The sequence below is a fragment of the Mustelus asterias genome, chromosome 3 (assembly GCF_964213995.1).
Source record: "Mustelus asterias chromosome 3, sMusAst1.hap1.1, whole genome shotgun sequence".
Taxonomy (NCBI): domain Eukaryota; kingdom Metazoa; phylum Chordata; class Chondrichthyes; order Carcharhiniformes; family Triakidae; genus Mustelus; species Mustelus asterias.
This window is the reverse complement of record NC_135803.1, coordinates 34,558,230-34,582,202: the sequence shown is the minus strand read 5'-3', so window position 1 is coordinate 34,582,202 and position 23,973 is coordinate 34,558,230. Positions and strand designations below refer to the sequence as shown.

Below are 23,973 nucleotides of genomic sequence, written 5' to 3'. Positions count from 1 at the left end.
TAAGTGGTCACTAACTGGCCATTTAAGGGCCTCAATTGGGGAAAAGATGGACTGTGGGCCAGTTTAGGCCTCACCCGACCGAGTGTATGGAGATGTTGGGCGGGTAGGAGCTCGGTGTGAGGGCCACCTGAGGAATTTTAGGCTTGCCCAACTCCCCTGTCCCAATGTCTGAAACCCACTGCTGGGGGAACATAGAATTTTGCCCCTAAAAACCAATCAGTCAGTGCAGATTTCAAAAGGTTCGGCCATGCTTAATGAAGAAATAACAAGAAGAGTAGACCAGGTTAATGCAGTAATCATAGATTTTCAGAAGGCCTTCAATACACCACATAGACTCGTAACTGAAGTCCTAGCTTGTGAAGTCAGGGACAGGATGTAGAAATCGGAAACCAAGACAAAGTGCTGGATAAACTCAGCAGGTCTGGCAGCATCTGCAGAGAGAGAAACAAGACCGTATGACTCTTTTACAAGATAGCAAATTAGCTACAAAACAGTGCGTTTGTTAAAGGGGGGTTCTCGGGGTGGTAAAAGATGGGAAGTGGTGTTTCACAGGGTTCAATATTGGGATGATGTTCACCGTTTGCGTGAATGGCTTGGGCTCTCAAAAGTAAATTTAAAATTTACAGACAGCACAAAATTGAATGGTATAGTTAATACAAATGAAGAATGCAGCAAAATGCAGAACATATAATAAGCTTGCACAAAGAGTATGTAATTGGCAAATTCATTTCAATGTGGCTAAGTGCGAAATGATGAAATTTGGTTGGAAGAAAAATAAATTTGATTATTGTCACATGTATAAGTATACAGTGAAAAGTATGGTTTCTTGCGTGCTATACAGACAAAGCATACCGTTCATAGAGAAGGAAAGGAGAATGTGCAGAATGTAATGTCACAGTCATAGCTAGGGTGTAGAGAAAGATCAACTTAATATAAGCTAGGTCCATCCAAAAGTCTGATGGCAGCAGGAAAGAAGCTGTTCTTGAGTCGATTGGTACGTGACCTCAGACTTTTCCCGATGGAAGAAGCTGGAAGAGAGAATGTCCAGGGTGCATGGGGTCCTTGATTATGCTGGCTGCTTTTTCGAGGCAGTGGGAAGCGTAGACAGTCAGTGGATGGGAGGCTGGTTTGTGTTTTGGACTGGGCTTCGTTCAAGATCCTTTGTAGTTCCCTGCGGTCTTGGGCAGAGCAGGAGCCATACCAAGCTGTGATACAATGGGAAAGAATGCTTACTATGGTGCACCTGTAAAAGTTGGTGAGAGCCGTGGCAGACGTGCCAAATTTCCTTAGCCTCATAAATGGAGTAGAGGAATTTGCAGCTACAAAAACACAAATCATGAAAAGTAGTGACAAACTTAATAAATTCATTCAAAATAACAATCACTGGACTTAATTTGCAGAGGGATAGAACTAAAAAAACAGATAAATTGTTAAAGTTATATCTAATCTTGTTTTGGCCACTTTTGGAGTACTGTGGGCCGTTCTATTATAAAAGGATATAGTGGCATAGGGAAAAGTGCAGAAGGTTTTACAAGAACAATATCATAACTGAAAGGCTATAAGTACATCAGGGAAGACTGCAAATAGGCTGGCGCTCTCTTTGAGAAAAAACAAGTTTGAGTGGTGACCTGGTTAAGGTCTTTAAGATAATGAAGGGGTTTTATAGGATGGATGTAAGAAATATTTTCCCTTTTCAGGAAGGACTGCCGGGCCACAAACTGTCAAGCAGCGATGAGGCCAGTGGTGGTCCAAAACTAGAGGTCATAAATATAAGAGCCATTAATAAACCCAATAGGGAAATCAGGAGAAACTCCTTTCCCAGAGAATGGTAAGAATGTGGAGGCTGCTATGGCAAGGGTTGGTTGAGGCAAATAGCATCGATACCTGTAAGGGAAATCTAGATAAACAGCTGGGAGAGAAAGGAATAGAATATTTACGCTGTGGTCTGGGTTCATGCGAATCATCAATGTAGGTTTAGACAAATTGGGCCATCTGGACTGTTCCCGTGCTGTACACTTGGCATGTTACTGAAAAACTGTTTCTTTGGTGGGTGTATCAAGAACAAGAGAGCATAATCTTGAGATCATTCAGGAGCAAGGTTCCTGACAAATGGTAATTGAAACCTGGAACCCACCTTCAAAATGATGTGGATGTTGGGAAAATTGGAGCTTTCACGACTCTGATACCCTTCGATAACAAAAATACATTTATTGTAGGAAATGGAGCAGGTAAAGGGAGTTGGACCAGGATCTAATTGAATGGTAGAGTTGGCTCGAAGGGTCTAATTATGTTCCCAATATTCATATGAGGTGTGCCAAAGGTTCTGGAAGTAAATTGCTGAACTTTAGTTCTTAAGTTTGTGACCTTTTCTGAATGCCACTAATATGTTCCAGTTACAACATTCTTATTCTTTGTCAAATAGCCACCTACTGTTCGCACATTTTAAACTCTTTTATCTTTTGTTATGCTTATGTTTATGGTATCTTTTTGGGACTTGCATGTACTTTTTAAAAGTGACTTCACATAATATTGTGCCAATATTGTCCAATTACAAATGAATTTAGCAAGGTGATGGGCATAATCCGTAGACCCAATTAGGCCCTTGATTCTTTGATAAATCCTTGGCTGACGTTTCTGAGCACTTTCACAGTCCGACAATGTAGTACAAACTACACTTGGGAGAATTAGGACAGTAATTGTAATTGATATTCTGATAGTTCAGCCTGATCTGATTGACACTTTTGCTTTGAGTCTATCTGTCACAATTTCTCCCAGGTATATTTTTTTGTAAAGCTTATTTTCTGTAAAGAAAGCTGCATCTTCTGTGACTTGCAAGGTTACATTACTCTTGGTTAATCTGTCTGTAATTATTAATTCTGGCCCACTCTGGAAGGCAGAAGTCACCAGCCAGACTGCATTGTAAAATTATTTTTAATGAAAAGAAAATGACATGCATAATAATTTAATAGTCCTGGTTTGGAATCCTGTTTAGCATCTTTTAACTGATTCTGTGGGTGGAGTTTTCCTGAGGTGCCAAGGTTCTTGCCTACTGGCTGGAGAGCCACTGAGAGACCTGCATTGTAACTTTTCAGGAAGGACTGCCAGACCACAACCCAGTCAAGCAGTGGTGGGCCTTCCCCTGGAAACAAGACCCTGGAAATGGATGCCTTGCCTCTTCAGAGTTGCCAGATAATCAGAGGCTGGCAACTCTTGTGCTCAGCAGCACCACCGGGGGAGGTGGTGGCTGTTGCCAGAAGGACAAGCACTGGAGTCCCAGGATTGTGAAGCAACCCAGGCCACAGCTAAGCTGTTGATGGGGTGGGGGAGCAGGTTTCTTGGGTAAGGGCCTTGGGAAGAGGGCTGCAAGAGGGTTGGCAGTGAGGGTACTGGGGTGGCTCTGTCGGCCCACCCTTTCCTGATGTCGAGTCCCTCAATCAGGCACTGAGTGTATTTGATCATAGAATCCCTCCACCTTGGAGCTGATGAGCTAGGCACAGTTTTACCTGCTCTGTGCACTACATGGTGACAGGCCGACCTGCAGCTGGATTAATGCCAGCAGTAGTAGGATGAGGTCCTTAATTGGCCACTTAAGGCCTCAATTGTTAGCAGTTGTGGGGATAAGGGGGAGCTTGGGGAAGGTTGACCATAGGCCTTTCCTCCCAGAACTCAATTCTGGTGGAAGAGGGAGGATAGTGGGATTCCAGTATGGCACCATCTCACCCAAGTAAATTTAAAAAAAAATACTTTTCCAATTCAATCAAATCAAATCCAATTCAGAGTCTCAACAAGTTGAGACATTTCAGATCCAGGCTGACAAGACAGGGCGAGCGACCAAACCACCCTGTCCTGGGCCTGATCTACATGAGCCAAACTGATTGGAGAAGGGGGAGGTTCCTCCTCCAAGACTTGAGCTCATTTGCATCTTAGCCAAAAGGCCGAGATGTCGCTTTAAAAAATTGCTTCATATGAAACATATGAAGCTTCAGTGCAACCCAATGATCTCAACCAAGCGCGGCCGACCATGGGCTGCCGACCATACTACACTTGATCTTGGCCAAAAGGCCGAGAAGCGATCACACCCAAGTAAATACCTTTCCTGCCTCCAACCTCACCACCAGCCAGAGCACAAGAGTTTGGCCTGTACATTCTTCCCTTTCATAGAGCACTTCCTGTTTAAACTGGCAGACAAATGCCAATCTGCACATGTTGCGCCAGTCTTTTACAAATATTTCAGGATTAGTTTTTGAAGTGGCTTCTTGTCAGAAACTCCAGCTAATAGCAATCCTTTTCCCATTAGAGCTGCACTTATGTAAATAGAATATATACAACTGCCCCAGGCTGTTTGAGTCACTCACTTGGGCACGTCCTGGGACAAAGCTCTTTGGAATTTCTTCTAGTTTTTAATCTTGCATCTTTAATAGCTGCAACAATTATAGCCAACTAATCAAACTTTCAAGTTCGTGCGACATAAACCAGGTAATGCCAGATTGGCCATTACACGCCCTGTCTGATTTCACCCTCCATTGAAGTCAAGACAAAGAGAAGTCAGGGACAGGTCAGAATGGGTGTCAATCCAATATTGTCTGTTCAACACCCCCACTATGGGCATGTATAAAATCAATACAGTTGCATTCTGTCAATATCAATATTTAATGTCATCTTTATTTTATAAAGGGGAGTCCCTGTTTGACCATAATCTGAAGCATTTGATGGACTGTGAAATATTTTTTGTCTTTAATTTACACTATTTAGAAAGTAATACACTGCTCAGATAATGAGCCTAACAGTGGGGTTAAAGCTGCCAAAATGGTAATAGAGACTTGGCTAATTGTTTATGTTGGTGTTTGGCACTCCATAAAGAGGGAACATTCCTCCAATTCTATACATTCACATTATGGGTTTTGGTAATTCTGCTCTATTTGAATGAGGTACTGCATAGAAAATACATTCTGTGATATACTGGTGACTGGGGTATTATATAGCATAGAAAAATACATCCTGTGTTATACTAGTAACTGGGGTACTATGCAGTATCGAAAATACATTGTGATATACTGATGATGGATATGGTACAGTATAGAAAAATACATTCTGATATACTGGTGATTTGAGGTACTGTAGACTATAGAAAAAATATTCTGTTGAGTTACAGACTGGGTGTTTTTAAAGTTGCAAGCTAAAATTTAAGACAATGTGAATATTATGAAGCAAATTCAGTTAAAATAAAGTTAAAATGCAAAAAAGCTGAGTTTTGTCGTAAAAGTGAAATTAAAATCAACTGACGGCAAACTAAAGGGACAAGATTACAGGGGTACAAGTGTAGGGGAGGGGCGAACTTTAAGAGGCAGAAAAAAGATGCAAGTTGAAAGGAAAAATAGTGACACGAGAGCCGTGGGTCTTGAGAGGGAAATAGCCCATAAATTGGCTGAAATGCTTGCAATTGCTGCCTAAACACCAGCTCTTAACTGAGCTGTTGGAAATCAAATACATTGGTGGAAATTAATACACAGACAATGGAACAGCCCCTTCTTTAAAGTATATGTTATCTAATTACACTTCAAACTTCAACAAGGCAATAACTCGAATTTTCACCACAGCAATAAAACTTTCATCAGCTTTTTTAAAAATGCACTATGTTGTTTGTTCCTTTTACTCTTGTACTGTGTTCACTTTTTTCTTAAATTCCACATCTTTTCAGATTTCAACTTTGTCTCCAAATGTTTCAATTGTTGATTGAACAACTCTCTCTGTTGTTAGAAAGGGCTCAGATCTTGAGTCTAAACTTGTTTCTAATTATGGAAACTAACCCTCTGGACTTCAGCACTCCCATTCTTTTTGGATTAATTTACTACTGTATATGGCGTTTAATTGTCCTGTGACCTTGACGTGTGTGAGATTCTTTAACTTGCATAATCAAATGTAAGTTAATATTTGTGGATTTTGAACAAATATGCCAATCAGAAGATTTTATGGCAAGTGCTCAATTTGAAACCAGTAGAACCCTACATTTGAGGATAAAAGCAAATTACAGCGGCTGCTGGAATCTGAAACTATCTTGACTCCATCCCCTCTCCTCTTGTTCAGCCCCTTCCCACCTACATCCGCAATTCCTCCAATGCCCTATCATATCAACAACTTCCAGTTCCCTGGCCCAAACCGCTTTCTCCTCACCATGGATGTCCGATCCCTCTACACCTCCATTCCCCACCAGGATGGCTCAAGAGCTCTCCGCTTCTTCCTCAAACAGAGGCCTGAAGAATCCCCATCCACCACCACTCCTCTGTCTCACTCAACAATTTCTCCTTTAACTTGTCTCACTTCCTCCAAGTAAAAGATGTGGCTATGGGTACCTGCATGGGTCTCAGTTATGCCTGTCTCTTCAAGGGTTATGTGGAACATTCCCTGTTCCAGTCCTCCCATGGCCCCCTCCCACAACTCTTTTACTGGTACATTGGCAACTATTTTGGTGCCACTTCATGCTCTTGTCTGGACCTGGAAAAATTTATGAATTTCGCTTCCAATTTCCACCCTTCTATCATCTTCACAAGGTTTATCTTTGCCACTTGCCTTCTTTCACCTCTCTGTCTCCATTTCTGGTGATAGCCCACAGCTACCTCAGTTACAGCTCTTCACACCCCACACCTTGTAAAGATTCCATCCCATTATCTCAGTTCCTTTGCCTTCATTGCATCTGTTCCCCTGATGTCACTTTCTAAAATGATGCTGCTGACATGTCTTTTAATTGTAGTTTCCTACCCACTGTGGATGACAGGGCTCTGAAGTATTTCTGACCCATCTCCCATGCCACTGTTTACCCGCCTCTCCTCCCTTCCAGAACCAGGATAGGGTCCCCCTTGTCCTCACGTTTCACCCCACCAGCCTCCACATTCAAAGGATTATCCTCCGCCATTTCCGCCAACTCCAGCATGATGCCACCACCAAACACCCCCCCCCCCCCCCCCCCCCCCCACCCCCTGCTTGTCAGCATTCCACAGGGGCCATTCCTTCCAGGATACCCTGGTCCACTCCTCCATCACACCCAACACCTCACCCCCTGCCCATGGCACCTTCTCATGCAATCGCAAAGGTGCAACACCTGCCCTTGTAGCTTCTCTCTGCTCACCATCCAAGGGTCTAAACATTCATTTCAGGGTGAAGCAGCGTTTCGCGTGCACCTCCTTTTAGCTGGTCTATTGCATTCGCTGCTCCCAGCACGGTCTACTCTACATCGGAGAGACCAAATGCAGATGATAGCTTTTCAGAACACCATCGGTCTTCTGCAAGCAGGACCCAGACCTTCCTGTCGCTTACCATTTCAACACACCACCCTGCGCTCATGTCCATCTTTGGCCTGTTGCAATGTTTCGGTGAAGCCCAACATAAACTGGCGGAACAGCACCTCATCTTCCGATTAGGCACTTTACAACCTTCTGGACTAACATTGAGTTCAACGACTTCAGACCATGAACTCTCTCCTCCACCTTCACCCCATTTCATTTTATCTTATTTCTTATTTTCATTTCTTTTCATGGTCTCATTTTTCCACCTTTTAAAAAATCTCGCTTTCCATCTTTCACCCTCACTCAACTCGGGACACCCGTTACCTGTTTCAGGTTGTCCTTTGACACACTGTCTACCTTTGTTCTGCCATTTATACATTCTGATCTCTTAATGGCCACTATCAGCTCCCTTCTTAGCCATGAGCAGCACCAGTTACATTCCCTTTGTCTATTTGCCTATGTTATCTTTGCCAACCCTCCTCCTCACCCTAACAGTATAAATATCTTCCGATATTCCATTATCTTCAGCCCTGACAAAGGGTCATCCAGACTCAAAACGTTAGCTCTATTCTCTCTCCAGAGATGCTGTCAGACCTGCTGAGATTTTCCAGCATTTTCAGTTTTTGTCTATATTCAGAGATGCTGAATATTATTTATTGCTTTGTGACAACAATACTGTTATACATTTTCCTTTTTTGTGATTATGTTTCCTTCTACAATTGCCATAGAATCCTGACAGTGCAGAAAAGAGGCCATTTAGCCCATCAAGTCTGCACCGACTCTCCGAAAGAGCATCCCACCCAGGCCCTCCCCTCCTCCCCATCTCCATAACCCCGCACTTTTACCATGGCTAATCCACCTAACCTGTGTATCCTTGGACTGTGGGAGGAAACCGGAGCACCGGAGGAAACACACGCAGAAGTAAGGAGAAGGTGCAAACAGTCAGTCACCCAAGGCTGGAATTGAACCCAGGTTCCTGGTGCTGTGAGGCAGCAGTGCTGACCACTGTGCTGCCCTTTTATTATTTTTCATTTGAGTATTTATTACATTGCCACGATGTACCATTAACAGCCAGGTTTTGTTCTGACTTTTTGGATCTTTTGTGATCAGCACAGTTCAAATCGCTTGATAATCTCATCAGGAGATGAACAGTCTCATTGCTCACCACAAAATGCTGGAATTCTTAATTACTGGTGATTATGCTTCAGGCAAACAAAGTGGTATATGTCAGCACAAAATACCAAATGCAGGTATCTTAAACCTTGGACTTGCACACATTAAGCTTTTATATAATACCAAACTTAAAACATTTATCATATTGCAGCTTTATCGCCACATAATTTAGCTGGCATTCGGCTGCGGTACTGAAGTTTTAAAAAATCAGCTTTTATGCATTAATGTTAGCTCTTAGACCATAAGACGTAGGAGCAGAATTAGGCCACTCGGCCCATCGAGTCTGCCCCGCAATTCGATCATGGCTGATATTTTTCTCATCCACAGCTCTTGTGTTGCTTTGCAGCCACTTAATGCAGCTCTTGCATATCTGATGGCAACGTGAGAATGAACCAGCTGGATTTTTTAAGGCCTACTTTGTTTGCCATATCTATCTGCCTCCTGAGGCCAGTGAATGTATATTCCAGTGTCATCAGCAAATTGTTGCATTGACATTACAAATGATAAAATCAAAATGTCAACACAACTGCACATTCTCTCTGATTGGAGTATCTGACATCAGTACTTTGCAAGGGTACTGGCTAGAACATCGCAATTCATCTCTAAGTGACTGCAATAGCAAACCACATAGTGCTATCCATTTACAGGAAGACCAGCTCCCACAAGTGACAGCACAGTTAGTTATTTCCTCTAATTAAATGTTGGGAAGACTGAAGTAATTGTTTTCGGTCTGCTCTCCAATCATCGTTCTACCTTTCATTAGGCTGAGCCTAAACTTTGCTGTTATATTTGACGCAGAGATCTCTTATCTATGTCATCACTAAGTCTGCCTGTTTCCCCTTCTGTAACTGCAGCTTGTCTCGGCTTATCAGCTGCTGAAACCATATCATAGAATCCCTACAGTTACAGAAGGAGGCCATTTGGCCCATTGAGTCTGCACCAACTCTCCAACAGTGCATCGTACCCAGACACTATTTCTGTAACCCCACATATCTATCCCACTAATCCCCCTGACCTACATATCTTGGAACTAAGGGACAATTTAGAATGGTCAATCTACCGGACCCTTGAACCAGGGCACCCGGAGGAAACCCACTCAGACACGAGGAGAATGTTTGTTTGTGTGGAGTTTGCACAGTTACCCAAGGCCGGAATCGACCCTGGGTCCTGGTGCTGTGAGGCACAGAGCTAACCACTGAGTCATCGTGCTGCCCCTTTGTGACCATCCAGATTTGACTCTTCCAACACACTCATGGCTGATCTCCCACATTCTATCCTCTGTAAACTTGAGATTATCTAAACTCTGCCGCCTGTTTCTCAACTTGCATCAACTCCAGTTCACCTATCACCCTCTACTTGACTTAAATTGGCTCCCAAGCAGGCAATATCTTGCTTTTAAAATTCTCATTCTTATGTTTAAACATCCTTTCCACATTCACCCTGCCAAGAGCCCTCAGGATCTTGTGTGTTGCAATCAAGTCGCCTCTTACTCTTTTAAACTCTAGCAGATACAAGCCTAACCTGTCCAGCCTTTCCTCATAAGACAACCCACCCATTCCAGGCATTATTCTGGTAAACCTCTGAACTGCTTGCAAAGTATTTACATATTCCCTTGAATTAGGTGGCCAATACTGTACACAGCGCTTCAGATGTGGTTTTATATCTGAAGCATAGCCTCCATACTTTTGCATTCAATTCCCCTCACAATAAATGATAACATTTTATTAGCTTTCCTAATTACTTGCTGTGTATGCATACTAGCCATTTGCAATTCATGCACTGGAACACTCGGAGCCCTCTGCATCTCAAAGCTTTGTAATCTCTCACCATTTGGATAATGAGATTTTTAAAAAATTCTTCCTGTCAAAATGGACACATACTTTCCCACATTAGACTCATTTGCCATGTCTTTGCCGACTCACTGAACCTATCTATATCTCATTGTAGCCTGCATATGTCCTCTTCACAGTTTGCCTCCTTACGTATCTTTGTGTCATCAACAAATTTGGTAACCATTATCCCATCCCTGATTTTAATTGTTCCACCATTGATGGCTGCACCTTCAGCCTGCCGAAGCCCTAAGCTCTGGAGTTTCCTAATTTCTCTGCCTTTTTACCTCCTTCTCCTCTTTAACACACTTGAAACCTACCCCACTGACCACGCTCTTGGTTATCTCATGTGATCCCTATAGGTGGCTCAATGTTGCATTTTGCTCCAAACATTCCTGTGCAGCACCTTTAGGATATTTTATGATGCTATATTAATATAATTGATTTGCTGTCAAGGTCTAGTCTACGATATAAAAGTAGCTTTGGTCTCCATTTAGACCCATGACTTATAATACATGATGCCATAGCCAAATGGAGTAAATGGCCTTCCAGAGTATCTATCAAGCCACAAGCAAAACTGAAATGCATTTGATATTAAAATGATAATTTGTCAGTACGTAGACAGTTGTGGATGTAGTGGCTCTGTCAAGCTTAACACTGCAGCCTCATTTAAATAAAATCTCCTGGACCTTTGGCACGAACTAGCCAGTGGGCAGAACAGGAATTTGGTTGCTTTCAGGACTCGAGAAATAATCCCTGGCAGTCGATAGGTGGAGGTTCCAGGGTAATTGTAATCACATTGGGGAGTGCTGGTGATTCCTCACGCGGTTCGGGTTGTGGGGGTGGTAGCTGCAGATGAGGATGTTCAAGGACTCCTGGTAGATCACAATGGGAGTACTCCTGCTCTTCCAGGCCCAAAAAGAGCTTCGATGGGAGGAGGTCTTTGAAATTTAGTATGCCTTTTCTGGCCGGTTGGCTTCCCTGCTAGTTGAAAGCGGCAGATGATATGGGACTCCCTTGATAATATGTTATAACACAGATAAGTTTTCAGTTCACACTTAATGCAACATCTGTACTTGCAGCTGATATTTAAATACTCTTCTTGGGTAATCTTATTATGAGAATGTCAGGATTAGGAATGTGAGGGAGCGCTTCTCCCCAAAGAATTCCAAGTGTTGAATTCGTGTGAAAACTGAAGTAAACGTATTGGTTTTTACAGCGGGATTTTCAAAATGAATCTCCCACACTCTTGTGTGCTGCAGAGTGCCCTCATGTGATTCACGCAAAAAAGCTGTGGATGGAGCCTATTCCCGTTGGAAAGGCCGGCAGCATAGCGCTGAGCGGACCACTGTGTATGCGCCGATCTGTCAGCGCCGAGATTGGCGCACGCTCAGTAGCCCCGCACTGTTGGCCTCCCTCCCTCTGTCACTGATCACAGTGCAGAGTGGCAGCGGGACCACCCACCCCCATTGATCACCTCCCCACCATTAGGCACTGTCCGATGCCTGGTGGGCAGTGTCAGCATGCCCCCTGAGCATTGACACTTTGCCCCTTGGGCAGGGGTCGAGGTTGGCATTGCCAAGCTGGCAATGCTCGAGGCGACCCCCATCATATCCCTCGACCCTCTGGGGGGCCTCGATAGCCCCCTTCACTCCAGCGGGGTTGGGTCACCAGCTCCCCACAAGTGGGGAGCTGTTGTAAACCCTAATGGAGTGAAACACTCCGGGGGGGAGGGGGGCTGGCGGGTCCGGAGACTTCAGTCCCGGGCTCGCTAATGAAATGCAAATTATATTATCGTTTAATAAGTTATGCAGCTCTGCACCAATTTCTGGCATGGAGATGACAGCGCAGGAAATCCGGTGCTTGGAGACATGTGGAGGCTGAGGCACCCAGCGGGAAGCCCGCGAAACGGCCTCCTTGAATCTCCTGGCCCACTGCTCTACAAAAGCAACGCAGCGAGCTGGGAGAATTGCTCCCATAATGTGCAAAGACGGGTTTTTAGGGATAAGATTAGACTTGGGGCTAGGATAGATCGTGAGCCATGCCATGCTTGCCACCTGTTCTGTGCTCTGTCCCACTTTCAGTTCCAGTAAACTCCATATCCGGTCCAATTCCCTGTTTTATGTCCCCCATTCGGGCTTAATTTTGCTCTCTTTTTTTTGTGTGAGGTTTTTAAAATCTACATAGGACCGGATGGAATTTGATCACTTTTATCTATTTAAGGGAAGATATGAAAAGCTGGCTGTTATCACTTTTATGCTCGAGTTTTTATGAACTATAACTGCTTCTAAACATTGGTCTAAGAGCTTGCTGGATTTCTTCCAGATAAAGCTGAAGGGTAAATTCCTTAGCAATAAACTTGCTCATGAAATCTTGGAGATGCTTAATGGTTTGCTTTGCTTTTAATCAGTTGGCACAGAAAAATAAATGTACTGCTTCCCAGGCTGTGACTCCTAAAGAGGTCAAAAGCTACCTCCAAGGAAGTTCTGTCAAACAATTCAATAGAAGAAAAGAAGGACTGAATTCATGAAAAAATGTCTCGAGTGTCCAGTACTTACTTTTAGTTCTGGAATGTAAGTGTGGGCTGACTCTTCCTCTGTGAGGGCATCACAATGTTCTGTCTTCGCCTGATTGTGCGTTGAGCAGGGGGTTACTGGACGTTCATCGGGAATTGGAATCCTGCTTGTCCCCCTTTTTGTTTACCAGGCTAGTTGAAATTCTGTCCTTGCTGGTGGCAAAGTTCGGACCTGCCAGGGATTGAATTGTAGATCTTTTCAAATACAAAATTGATGCAATTCATTGAAGGTTCTGTCCCTGGATCGTCTTATCAGCAATGACAAAGGGCAGCATTCTTCATCCACTTCTTCTCTCAGCAATAACTTCAGAGTTGGGGGACTTTCAAGCTCCCCAGGAGAGGTGGGTGTTGAGAATCTGATCCTTGAGAGCCCATTCCTTTTTAACCCACTTGTGGTGGAATGCAGATTGTGTATACTACTGGCTGGCAGTCTCTCGTCTTAATGGGATTACAGTTTATTAAAATCTGGCCAGAAACAGGGCATTCAAACTTGTTTTTTCTTGTTAAAAGCACATCCTCATAACACTTGCATACCAGACAGAGAGAAATGAGATTCACTCTTGTCTCTTTACAGTGCTGGAGGAAAAAGCACAAATAACATTAATAAGATAATAAGCAAAACTCATACACACATTCATTCAGCCTCTCACATGGTCCTTTTTAACTCCCGTTGGGCCTGTTCAAGTGAGGTTTGAAATGTTGTTCCTATGCTGATTTTAAACACTGGACAGGGCATCTATAGTCACATTTTTCACTGAAATGTGGGTGTTTTTTTAAGTGATATGGTTGGAAGAACAAACTCTAATGAAAGCTTCCCATTTTTGGTTTGGAATTAATTCTGCCAAGATTAAAGGGTTGCGGTCTGTATAGACTAATGTCTGTGTGGCCATTTCAGACATTTATCCCAAAGTGTTTGAGTCTTTTTTTTCTCCACAGTGAAGCAGTGTTTCTTGTGTTTGTTCAGTTTCTTGGAGAAGTACCCGATTGGTCTCCGCATGCATGATTCAACTTACCTGACCCTGCTCGAGGTCTCCAGCATTGATGGCTACTTTAAATGCTTTGATGAAGTCTGGAGCTGCTAACACTGGCTCATTTGCTGGAACATCTTTTGGCTTCTCAAAATGGCATCTCACCATCTATCTGTTTCTGTAATAGGTCTGATAGTATTGATGTTAGGGACAAAGTTGTGGCACTGACCACATGTCCCTAGGGAACTCATTGTTTTTTATTGTGGAGATGGGAAAAATTTACCACTTCCTGTAGCTTTGCAGCTCTGGGCACTACTTGTCCTTGATCCACCACCACCTGAGATCACGTGAGCCTTGGCGAACTCTCTTTTTGTGATGCTGACCTTTAGGTCAGCTGATTGTAATCTTTGGAAGCGGACCTCCAGTTGTTCTAGGTGACTTTCCCATGTGTTCCTATGCACTAGTAGGTTATCCAAGTACACTACACATTTGGATAGGCCTGTCACTAGCTGGTTTATCAGCCTTTGGAAGGTGACTGGAGCATTTCTGAGTTCAAATGGCATGACTTGACACGGGTATAGCCCACATGGAGTTAGGATGACAAAGATCTCTTTTGTTCGGGTGGTCAAAGGCACTTGCCAGTATCCCTTTAAGCCTAGTTGTGTAGGCTGCATTACCTACTCTGTCTGAGCAATCTTGTGGACGTGGGTAGGAGTTGGCTTTGGTTACTGCATGAATCTTTTGGTAATCAATGCAGAGCCTTGTGGAGCCATCCTGCTTGGGCATGAGCACAACTGGGGGACTCCAGCTGCTGTTACTGGGCTCGATTAATGTTTGCTCCAGCATATATTTGATTTCCTCCCAAACCCAGGTCAGTTTATCTGGACCTAGATAGGAGGGTGGCACAGTGGTTAGCATTGCTGCCTCACAGCGCCAGGGACCCGGGTTCGATTCCCAGCTTGGGTCACTGGCTGTGTGGAGTTGGCACTTTCTCACCGTGTCTGCGTGGGTTTCCTCCGGGTGCTCCAGTTTCCTCCCACAGTCTGAAAGACGTGCTGGTTAGGTGCATTGACCCAAACAGGCACCAGAGTGTGGCGACTAGGGGAATTTCACAGCAACTTCATTGCAGTGTTAATGTAAACCTTACTGTGACACTGATGAATAAACTTTAGGGATTCTGTTTAACGGGAGGAGTCTCTCCCACATGTCTCTCTCTTCTCCTGCAAGGAGTGAATGCAGAGATAATAGAATCCTTACCGTGCAGAAGGAGGCCATTCAGCCCACCGAGCCTTCTCAAATGCCACCCGGGCCCTCTCCCCATGACCCTATGTATTTACTGTGCTAATCCTCCTAACACTAAGGGGCAATTTAGCATGGCACATCTTTGGACAGTGGGAGGAAACCGGAGCACCCGGAGGAAACCTATGCAGACACGGGGAGAATGTGTAAACTTCACACAGGCAGTCACCAAAGCCGGAATTGAATCCGGGTCCCTGGCATTGTGAGACGGCAGTGCTAACCGCTGTGCCACCTGTCTCTACAGGTACTATTAAACGCAGTGGACAGCCTTGCCAGATTACCATGCTCAGTTTCTACATTCTCCCTCCTTTTCAGTTCTGACGAAGAGTCTATGGACTCGCAACTCGTTAACTGTGTTTCTCTCCTGATAGATGCTAGCAGACTTGTTGAGATTTCCAGCATCCTCTGTTCTTGCCGGGTCACTTTTATTCTGTACCTACTGGTTGAATATGCTGTCTAATATCTCTGTGGTTTCTGTGCTTACTAACTGGACGGTAGGTGTTTCAGTTTGGGCTTTGCCAAGGCCTCCCTCTAATTCACCCTCTCTGCCCCTTTGGTCCTCCATTTGTTTGCTATCTGACAGCGTGTTACCTGCTTGTCCACTTTGCTGCTGCTTTAACATGGTGATGTGACACACCTGTAGCTTTCTTCCTACTGTCCAGGGCAGGCTTGTCCAATCCTTTTGCTTGAGGGGCCATGTTTGCATATTTTTCTCACTCAAGGGGCTGATAACATTTCAGATCAGATTTGGCACAACAATAAACTGAATTTCAAAAAGAAAAGTTGAGCTTTTAAGCAAAGAAGCAATTGCTGAGCAAAAGCACAGCAATGTCATAGAATAAATTAAGTTTAAAAAGAGTAATAAAGCCAACTGGGTGGGTGTGTGTGATATGTGTTGGTGTTGTGGTGCGAGAGAGTGTGAAAACCTGACATTGGGTGTTAAGGGAGACTCCCACTCGTACCACGCATTCACGCACTGCCTCGTACACTCGCTCAGTGCCTCGCACTCACCACCTTCCCCTCCCCACCCCCCAAACCACACACATTGCTTGGTGCCTCACCAACCTCCCCCCAACAACACACTTGCTCGGTGCCTCAAACTCACCACCCTCCACTTCCCTCGCCTACACACTCGCTTGATGTTTCACCAACCTCCCCAACAACACACCTCCCCTGGACACAGCTATTCTATGGCTTTCCCTGTCACTTCCAACCATCAGCACAAAGCTTTCCAGCCTTGCAGCAATTGAAATGCACAGCCTCCGAGCCTCACTGTTCGCTCAGCGACATCGTTTCTTGTCTAAGGAGTCCTTGTGTTTCCAGCTGTCCCTTCTCTCCAATGAATGCTCAGTTTCCGAACACACTCTCTCACCTCCTATTCTTTCTGGGCTGCGGGGAGTGATTTGGGCAGGGTTTCCTCTGGGATGAAGACTTGGGGATAGATGCATAATTGTCAGCCCGAATTGCTGCTTGTCTGACCCCTGCCACTTTCTGTTCCTCTAAGTGCATGTTTATAGGAAGAGGATTTTTGAACTCTTTGAGGAGCATTAGTTCTTGAAGGGTTTTTGCACATGGCCTTCACCTCAAGTGCTCGTATCCACCAATCAAACATGAGCTGCTTCAGCTGTTCAAATTCGATGCATGTCTGGCTCTGTTGCCTTTTGGAGGCAATGAATTTCTGATGGTATACCTCCGACACCAGTTTGTATGCACTTCAAATAGCTTTCTTTGCAACCTCAGCCTGCTGAACTGTCACCAGCTAGCAGGAAGTGAACTTTGTGAGCCTTGCCTGTAGCTTACTTTGCCTCAGCACGGTCCAGCTTTCCATTGACTACCTCATGTGCTGAGCTACTCTCCCACATGAGATGAAGAGGACTTCCGCCTCCTCCTCATTAAACTTGCAGATTAAATGGACAAACCTGAATTACTGAGCTTAGGGGGATCTTCAGAGGTCATGGAGGACCTGTCACTATGCAGCTCACTTATTCTTATCTCCCTTTCTTGCTGTGCTCTTTGGAAAACTCCTCTCTCCCTTCTTTCTCTTTCTTTAATTCTTTTTTCTCTCTTTACGTCGCTTGGAATTTGAGCTCCAGCCGCCTCTGTCCTGTGCGTGATTGTGCTAAAGTCGGGCTGCCTGTTGCAAGCTCTCCAGGTTCACACACACATTATCTAGCTGCTAATTTTAAAACTTAAGGTTTCCTGGTTTTTGGGCAAAATTCTAACTCCTGTTCCTTCGCTAACCTCGTCAGCTTTTTGAGGGACAGAACTTTTAAATCATCAAAAGTAATTTCCATTTGTTCTCGGCAGGTACTTTGAACGTAGACAGTTATATTTTAGTATTGCAAATCTAAGAAAATCTGGCAATTGTTTTGTTCGAGGGGGCAATTTACTTTCCTACCTCCAATTCTCTCATCTGTGGGATCTAATCCCAGATGCTAGCGCTTGTAGTTCTCTTAACCCCCCCCCCCCCCCCCCTTCTCACGTGGTTGGAAAAATTCGCTCCCCTAGTATACCACTCCCATTTCTAGCTATAAGAGGGTTTAGTTGTGAACTTAATGAGGACATGCCCTACTAATATTGCAGGAGCACCCACAATGTGCACTTTCAGATCATAAGGAAGTTCAAATCAAGAGTGAGAAGTTTATTGACCCTACTTCCCGAATTTTAAAAAAATGAGATAAATCATAACCCTCATTCATACATCACACACATTCCCTGGGCCCCACACACACACACACACACACACGAACAATTGGTATAGCAGGTGGCACAGTGGTTAGTGCTGCTACCTCACAGCACCAGAGAGCCATGTTCGATTCTAGTCTTGGGTGACTGTCTGTGTGGAGTTTGTACGTTCTCCCTGTGTCTGCATGGGTTTCCTCTGGGTACTCCGGTTTCCTCAATGTGCAGCTTAGGTGGATTGGCCATGCTAAATTACCTCTTAGTGGTCCAAAGGTGTGTAGTTTAGGTGGATTAGCCATAGTAAAGGACAGGTTACAGGGATAGGACAGGGGAGGTGTGTCTGGGTGGGATGCTCTGTTGGACTGTCGGTACAGACTAAATGGGATGAATGGCTTCCTTCTGCACTGTAGGGATTCTCTGGATTCTGAGGTAGAATATAAGGAAAGACATATGATTTTTACAGTCTGTGAAGAAGATAAACAATTTAAAAAAAAATATGGTTAACTGTCCTTTGGCTGTGATTCCACTGCCTTGTTCTGTTTGCTTCCTGGGTGTAGCTGTACTGAGCAGATTTCTACATTTTATCCCCCGAAGATCTTGGTTTGCGATAGATTCATCTTTCAAGATGGTTACTCTGCAATACCCATGTCCTATACTTTTGAGAGAGTGGTGGCTCCTGCAGCTTTTCAGTATATCCTTCCGATCCCTGATCTGACTTAAAAAGCATTGCTGGCTGTACATAGAACATAGAACATAGAACATTACAGCGCAGAACAGGCCCTTCGGCCCACGATGTTGCACCGACCAGTTAAAAAAAAAAATAAAAAAAATAAAAAAATAAAAAAAAAAAAATGGCAGAGGAATTTTATTACCATGTCTGCTGTAGACATTGAGTTGCAGAAGATTTTTGACATCTCATCTCGGAAACGTTTAGAGAATAAAGGCAGGATTTTCTGGCAGTGCTCGCCCCCAAAACCGGAAAATCCCGCCCGTGGTCAATGGACCTTTGCATGGTCCGCCCCCCACCCCTGCCCGCTATGATTCCCATGGTAAGTGGGATGGGAGAATTCCGTCCTAATTGTATAAACATCAACAGGAGATGGCATCTTTCTCACTCCTCGTGGGCAGGGAGAGCGACATTTGAGTCTGTTCCTTTTCATCTCACTTAAGGTGGTTGCAAATTGTATATTCTGCTGGCTGGTAGACTTTCCACTGTCTTAACAGTTTATTAAAATCCAGCCTCAAAAAAAGACATGAGTAATTGTGGGCGCAAGCTGATCACCACACGCCACACTCCCACTGCAGCGAAGACAGAATTTGGTGACGAGCCAAATCCCAGTTCACTGCAGCGAGTTGGGAAAATCCGGTGCGAACAGTCGGAAAACTCCGGCCAGCATATTTTTCTCTCTCAAAATCTTCGTAACTGAATAGCAATGACTTTTTTTGTGTGGCTTTTAATAGATGAGGTTAAAATATGGACAATTCCCATTGGGATTACGGAAATGAAAACACAAAATGCTGGAAAAACTCAGCCGGTCTGACAGCACCCAAAAGAGTTAATGTTTGGGGTCCGTTTGACTCTTCAGAGCACATTGGGTTTATCTTTGATACTCGATAGGGAGTTGTCAATATCTTTGTGGTTGTCAGTGATGATTAAGTAGAGTTTGTGAAAACTATATTATTTGATTTATTATTGTCACATAGAACAAACAAAGAACAATACAGCACAGGAACAGGCCCTTTGGCCCTCCAAGCCCGCGCCGCTCCCTGGTCCAAACTAGACCATTCTTTTGTATCCCTCCATTCCCACTCCGTTCATATGGCTATCTAGATAAGTCTTAAACATTCCCGGTGTGTCCGCCTCCACCACCTTGCCCGGCAGCGCATTCCAGGCCCCCACCACCCTCTGTGTAAAATACGTCCTTCTGATATCCGTGTTAAACCTCCTCCTCCTCCACACACCCCCCCCCCCCCCCCCTCACCTTGAACCTATGACCCCTCATGAACGTCACCATCGACCTGGGGAAAAGCTTCCCACTGTTCACCCTATCTATGCCTTTCATAATTTTATACACCTCTATTAGGTCACCCCTCATCCTCAGTCTTTCCAGTGAGAACAACCCCAGTTTACCCAATCTCTCCTCAGAACTAAGCCCCTCCATACCAGGCAACATCCTGGTAAACCTCCTCTGCACTCTCTCTAAAGCCTCCATGTCCTTCTGGTAGTGTGGCGACCAGAACTACATGTATTGGTATGCAGTGAAAAGCATTGTTTGTTGCACACTATACAGACTTAACATAGAAACATAGAAAAACTACAGCACAAAACAGGCCCTTCGGCCCCACAAGTTGTGCCGAACATATCCCTACCTTTTAGGCCTACCTATAACCCTCCATCCTATTAAGTCCCATGTACTCATCCAGGAGTCTCTTAAAAGACCCTATTGAGTTTGCCTCCACCACCACTGACGGCAGCCGATTCCACTCGCCCACCAAACTCTGTGTGAAAAACTTCCCCCTAACATTTCCCCTGTACCTACCCCCCAGCACCTTAAACCTGTGTCCTCTCGTAGCAGCCATTTCCACCCTGGGAAAAAGCCTCTGAGAGTTCACCCGATCTATGCCTCTCAACATCTTATATACCTCTATTAGGTCTCCTCTCATCCTACGTCTCTCCAAGGAGAAAAGACCGAGCTCCCTCAGCCTATCCTCATAAGGCATGCCACTCAATCCAGGCAACATCCTTGTAAATCTCCTCTGCACCCTTTCAATCATTTCCACATCCTTCCTGTAATGAGGTGACCAGAACTGAGCACAGTACTCCAAATGGGGTCTGACGAGGGTCTTGTATAGCTGCATCATTATCCCCGGACTCCTAAACTCAATCCCTCGATTGATAAACGCCAACACACCATACGCCTTCTTAACCGCCTCCTCCACCTGCGGGGCCAATTTTAGAGTCCTATGGACCCGGACCCCAAGGTCCTTCTGATCCTCAACAGTACTAAGAGTCTTTCCCTTTATATTGTACTCCTTCATCCCATTTGACCTGCCAAAATGGACCACTACGCGTTTATCTGGGTTGAAGTCCATCTGCCACTTCTCCGCCCTGTCTTGCATCCTATCTATGTCCCTCTGTAACTTCTGACATCCCTCCAGACTATCCACAACCCCACCAACCTTTGTGTCGTCGGCAAACTTACCAACCCATCCCTCCACTTCCTCATCCAGGTCATTTATGAAAATGACAAACAGCAAGGGTCCCAGAACAGATCCCTAGGGCACACCACTGGTAACCGACCTCTATTTAGAAAAAGACCCATCTATACACACTCTCTGCCTCCTTTGGGCAAGCCAGTTCTGGATCCACAGGGCAGCAGCCCCTTGGATCCCATGCCCTCTCTCTTTTTCTAGAAGCCTTGCATGGGGGACCTTATCGAACGCCTTGCTAAAATCCATATAAACCACATCTACCACTTTCCCTTCGTCAATGTGTTTAGTCACATTTTCGAAGAACTCCACCAGGCTCGTAAGGCACGATCTGCCTTTGACAAAGCCATGCTGAGTATTTTTGAGCATACTAAACCTCTCTAAATGCTCATAAATCTTGTCCCTCATGATCTTCTCCATCAGCTTACCAACCACAAAAATAGGAACCATATCCGCAATGCTCCAATCCTCTGGCACCTCTCCCGTCTCCATCGACGACGCAAAGATCATCGCCAGAGGCTCTGCAATCTCTTCCCTCGCCTCCCACAGTAACCTGGGGTACATCCCATCCGGACCCGGCGACTTATCTATCTTGATGCCATTCAAAGATTCCAGCACAACCTCTTTGTTAAAGTCCACATACTCAATCTATTCAGTCCACCGCAAGCCCGCAGTACATCCACCCATGTCCTTCTCCTCTGTGAAAACCGAGGCAAAATACCCATTAAGCACCTCTGCCATTTCTACTGGTTCCGTACAGACTTTCCCGCCTTCACCTTTTATAGGCCCTATTCCTTCACATCTCTTCCTTTTACTCTTCACATATTTATAGAACACCTTAGGGTTTTCCTTAATCCTACCTGCCAAGGCCTTCTCGTGACCCCTTCTGGCTCTCCTAATTTCCTCCTTTAGCCCCTTCCTACAAGCTAGATCCCTATCTTCGCCAAACTCTCTGAACCTTTTGTATGCTTTCCTTTTCTTCTTGACTAGGTCCCGCACAGCTTTCGTGCACCACGGGGGTTCCTTTAACCTACCAACTCCTCCCTGTCTGCTCGGAACATTGTCCTGTAGAACTCCAGACAGACATTCCTTGAAAAACTGCCACCTCTCTTCAGTGCATTTCCCCGAGAATACCTTCTTCCAATTTACTCCTCTAATTTGCTGCCTTATGTCTTCATATTTCCCCTTACTCCATATAAACGCTTTCCTAGCTTGCCTGATCCTCTCTTTTTCCAATGCAAGCATAAAGGAGATCGAGTTATGATCGCTATCCCCAAGATGCTCTCCCACTGAGAGATCTGACACCTGTCCAGGTTCATTGGTCAGTATCAGATCAAGTACAGCCTCTCCTCTTGTAGGCTTGTCCACATGCTGTATCAGGAAACCCTCCTGAACACACCTAACGAACTCCTCCCCATTCAATCCCCTTACCCTAGGGATATCCCAATCTATGTTTGGGAAATTAAAGTCTCCCATCACAACAACTCTGCTATTATTGCATCTCTCCAGGATCTGTTTCCCTATCCTCCACCTCCCTGTTACTATTGGGCAGCCTATAGAAAACTCCCAGCAAAGTGATCGACCCCCTTCCCACTCCGAACTTCCACCCACAGAGACTCTGTAGGCAATCCCTCCACAGCATACATCTTCTCTACAGCTGTGACACTATCCCTGATCAGCAGTGCCACTCCACCCCCTCTCTTGCCTCCCTCCTTGTCCTTCCTGAAACATCTGAATCCCGGCACCTGGAGTATCCAGTCCTGTCCCTGAGACTCCGTAATGGCTACCACATCACACTTCCAGGCATCGATCCACGCTCATCCCCTTTATTCACTACACTCCTGGCATTAAAGTAAACACATCTCAATCCTTTGGTTTGAACTCTCCCCTTCTCTATCCCCTGTCCATCCTCGCTCTTGCACTGACTATAACCCTTCTCTGTTTGCGAGCTAACATACCGTTCATAGAGAAGAAAAGGAGAGGGTGCAGAATGTTGTGTTACAGTCATAGCTAGGGTGTAGTTAAAGATCAACTTAATGTGAGACAGGTCCATTCAAAAGTCTGATGGCAGCAGGGAAGAAGCTGTTCTTGAGTCGGTTAGTACGTGACCTTAGACTTTTGCATCTTTTTCCCAATGGAAGAAGGTGGAAGAGACTATGTCTGGGGTGTGTGGGGTCCTTGATTATGCTGGCTGCTTTTCCGAGGCAGTGGGAAGAGTCAATGGATGGGAGGCTGGTTTGGGTGGTGGACTGGGCTTTGTTCACGACCGTTGTAATTTCTTGTGGTCTTGGACAGAGCAGGAACCATACCAAGCTGTGATACAACCAGAAAGAATGCTTTCTATAGTGCATTTCCACGGTGCATCTGTAAACGTTGGTGAGAGTCGTAGTAGACATGCCAAGTTTCCTTATCCTCCTGAGAAAGTAGAGGCATTGGTGGGCTTTCTTAACTAAGCATCGGCGTGGAGGGACCAGGACAGATTGTTGGTGATCTGGACATCTAAAAACTTGAAGCTCTTGACCATTTCCACTTTGTCCCCGTTCATGTAGACAGGAGCATGTCCACCACTACGCTTCCTGATGACTACTTCCTTCATTTTATTGACATTGAGGGAGAGATTATTGTCGTCACACCAGATTTTCTATCTCATTCCTGTAATCCAGCTCATCATAGTTTGAGATTTGAACCACTACGGTGGTCTCATCAACAAACTTGAAAATTGAATTGGAGGGGAATTTGGCCACACAGTCATGGGTGTATAAGGAGTATAGTAAGGAGTTAAGGACACAGCTTTGTGGGACACCGGTGTTGAGGATGATCGTGGAGGAGGTGTGGTCGCCTATCCTTACTGATTGCGGTCTGTGGGTTAGGAAATTCAGGATCCAGTCACAGGGAGGAGCCGTGCTCCAGACCATGGAGTTTGGAGATGAGTTTTATAGGAATAATGATGTTGAAAG

General features: G+C 44.9%; 1 protein-coding gene and 1 pseudogene across 2 annotated transcripts in view; one reads left to right on the top strand and one right to left on the bottom strand.

Annotated features, from left to right (window-relative positions):
• LOC144489456 (chloride channel protein 2-like) overlaps positions 1-23,973 on the top strand; it is a 563,382-nt gene that overhangs the window by 7,612 nt on the left and 531,797 nt on the right. The window lies entirely within an intron of this gene.
• LOC144491948 (U2 spliceosomal RNA) lies at positions 3,869-4,074 on the bottom strand (annotated as a pseudogene).